Source organism: Carlito syrichta, unplaced genomic scaffold (assembly GCF_000164805.1).
Source record: "Carlito syrichta isolate Samal-C Ts95f unplaced genomic scaffold, Tarsius_syrichta-2.0.1 Scaffold314090, whole genome shotgun sequence".
Taxonomy (NCBI): Eukaryota; Metazoa; Chordata; class Mammalia; order Primates; family Tarsiidae; genus Carlito; species Carlito syrichta.
Genome location: NW_007258186.1, coordinates 163,871 through 167,368, shown reverse-complemented (window position 1 = coordinate 167,368; position 3,498 = coordinate 163,871).

Here is a 3,498-nt window from a genome sequence, read left to right as displayed (position 1 = left end):
AAGCAGAGAATTTCCTGCCCCTTTCTAAACAATAGATGATGTCTGCTTTGTTTTGTTCAGAATTCTAGGTCTGAAAAAATGTTTGTTCCTTCACTCTGTCAGTAGGAAGAAACGTTTCCTCCTACCTTTTCTCCAGAGCAGTGGATCTTTTCCCTACTACTCAAGTTGGAAGGAAGAGTATCCAACTCCATCCCAAGAAGCAAATGGGTTTTATTTCTGTCTGTTCTTCAGTGGCCTGGGAGGTAAGAGCTTTGGCTGTCTAGCCTCAGTGACTTAAGGACTTTGTTTTACATGAAAGAAGGGTACAGGGAAACGGGTGTTGCTTTATGGATTTTTCCCAATGGCAGCCAATCATATCCTGCAAACCAGTGCTCCTGAGAACTCCCTCTATGCTCATTCCTTACACTTAGTCTTCCTTATGAGCTTCTGGAGGAAGCCTGTAGAGAAGAAATTGAAATTGTGCTCTTTTTACGTCTGGGGCATCCAGGTATTTTAAATTGATCTGTTGGCACATACCTTGCTTTAGGAATTCATTAAAATTTTACCTCTTCCTCCCATGCTCTACCAAAGGTGAAATAATTCATGTGCCCTGCCTCTAATATCTCAGCTCTTTGGCAGCTTCAAGGAACGTTGGTATTTTGTAGATTATTTGGCTATTTTAATATGTTTTGGTTTTGTTTTGATGGAAACAAACTTCTCTTGTGACTCTTTACACTGTAAGTGGAAAAAACACCCTTGTCTTTTTTATTGATTTTCCTTTGTTAGAGTAGTCATATATACCTTATTCTTTTTAACTGTGGCATTGAATTCTGGAGTGAAATGTGTCAAGGTTTAAAAGAATTTGCCTCAGTGGTTCAAAAATAAAGGGACTGTAATGAAGGACTATTCACAAAGGTATGTATGGTCAGGCTTAAAGGAACTAGCAACTTCCTGGAGAAGTCTTATATCTGTTTGTATTCCTTACTCTCTAGATGTATGTGAATGCTGTGAGACCATAAGCATAAAGCCAATGAGTCTGCTGTTGATTGTATTTCTTCTATTTCAAGACAAATGTACTAGGGTTCTCCAGAGAAAAAGAACCAAGAGGATATGCATGTATATTATGTGTACGTGTGTGTTCCCTAAATCTTTTTCTAGCTATGCATTGAAAGAGAAAGAAATCAGCTCATGTTCTTATGGAGCCTGGTAAGTCTCAAGATCTGCAGGCTAAGTTGATCTCCCAGCTGAAGCCCTAGAAAGAGTTAACATTTCTGTTTAAGCTTGAAGGCAAGAAAAAAGCCAATATCCCATTTGGAGGGAGTCAGGCAGGAACAATTCTTTCCTACTTAGGAGAGGGTCAGCCTTTTTGTTCTTTTCATGCCTTCAACTAATTGGAAGAGGTCCAGCCAAATCAGAGAAAGCAACCTGCTTTCCTCAGTCTATCTATTCAAATGTTAATCTCACCTGAAAACACCTTCGTAGACAGGCTCAGAATAGTGTTTGACCAAATACCTCGGCACCTCATTGCCTAGTCATTACAGCAGGAGATGAGCCCTATGCTTATTTCAATTCATGAGGCACTTTATCTTTGAGGATTGTTATTCTTTCAAATCTAAGAGTTGTTGGTAATATCCTATTTAGGTAATATGTGCACGTGTGCATGTGTGTGTATGTGTGTATTTAATACATATATATGTACTCATTTTGTTTGTTTGTTTGTTTTTTGAGTTGGAGTCTCACTCTGTCGCTCAGACTGGAGTGCGGTGGCCGCTCCCGCCACCGCAGCTTCGACCTGCTGGGCTCCAGCGATCCTTCCATCTCAGCCTTCTGAGTAGCCGGAATTACAGGCGCACGCTTCCACGCCCGGCTAATTTTTTTATTTTATTGTAGAGATGAGGTCTCGCCTGCCCAGGCGGGTCTCAAACCCGCGGGCTCAGGCAATCTACTCACCTCAGCCTCCCAAAGGCACGGGATTACAGGCTGAGCCACCGAGCCTGGCTTCGTTTTGGACAGGAAACAAAAGATCTCTGAATCAGAGAACAGGCCATTTATTACTTACTGAACATCTTAGCCCTGAGCCTCAATCTCCACAGGGCAATTAAATGAAGGCCTAATGTCACCCAGTACATGCACATTGCACCATAGGAGAAGAACCCTCAAATTATGAAACTCAGAGCTCTTATAGACTGCTGTCATATCTGTTCATTCTCCCTTCCAGAGAAGGAGGGAAACTTTTACTCGAGAATGTAAATAAATCTTCTCTGAAAAGGAGAGAGAATGGTGTCCACCTTTCCTTCACCATTCTAGAATGGAAAAAAATGGTGGTAGAGAAGATACATCTATAAATGTCTCCAAAGCACTACATTGCCTCTAACATTTGAGGCTTATTTGCCTTTTGAACAAAAAACACAATGATTTCCTTTCATTATTCCCTAGGAGTGATTATTAATTACTAAAATTTCAGTTCATTGAACCTAAATAAGCAACTGTAAGGTGCCAGAAAAATCTACATAAAATCATAAATAAAGATCTTTTTTTTTTCTTTAGTAGGTGTTTCTAATTCCTAATTCCTTTTCTCACTAATGAACAATGGCCTTATAGGCTTATGCCCTCTTTCTTTCAACAGGTTAGCTGAGAGCTGGGTTAGCTAGACTGAGCCAGTCTGCAGAGGGATAGCAAAGCCTTTGGTTGATGTCAACATTCTTGGTAGGCAAGGTTATTCCCGGGATCTTGTATGCATACTCCTTGGCACATTCTTATGCCTAGAGATCCCTTGATACATTTATTGCAATTTGGAAAAGCTGGATATTTCCAACCCTTTAAAGTTAGCCTATAAATAGATACATACATATGGGAAAAGGGAGAAGGGTTCAATTTTGTTCTTGGAGTGCTCTCTGACAGCTGGCCTATGCAGGCCTTTCTCTGCTGGAAACTAGTTCATGATGGATACAAAATATTTATGCCAAGAATGTGCTGTGACATAATTGAAGGGTCAGGAATTGCATGCACTTTGCTACTTCTCTATATTTAAAATTTTCCCCTATCAACACAATTTTATATCTGCATTATATATTGCTAATAATATACAACAGTGATCACGCCGCTTGACAGTAAACAGTGCAGATTTGTATATTTTAAAAGCCATAGGTAAGTTCTTTCTTTAATCATTTTTCCCAATTCCTTTTCCCAAGAGGCATGTATAGATTCCCTGAGATAAGACAGGCCACATTCATTCTTTTCAAGCTGAATCTGCCTCATTCCATTTATCCTGAATGGAAGTAATAAAATTGCTGTTCTTCTCAATATTCTCATTAAAATACTTTGTCATTTAGTTTTCATTGGTTTCTAGAAAGTTCTGTGAGATTTCATCCTTTTAATCGTCTAATTTTATGGGATCTGATTTTTTTAAGTATAAAGTTTTTCTTCATAATTACAAGTATTGAATTAATTTATAATTATAAATATTTTAGTGTATAGACATAATTTTAATCACATTTCTAAGTAGAAACGATTAGTAAG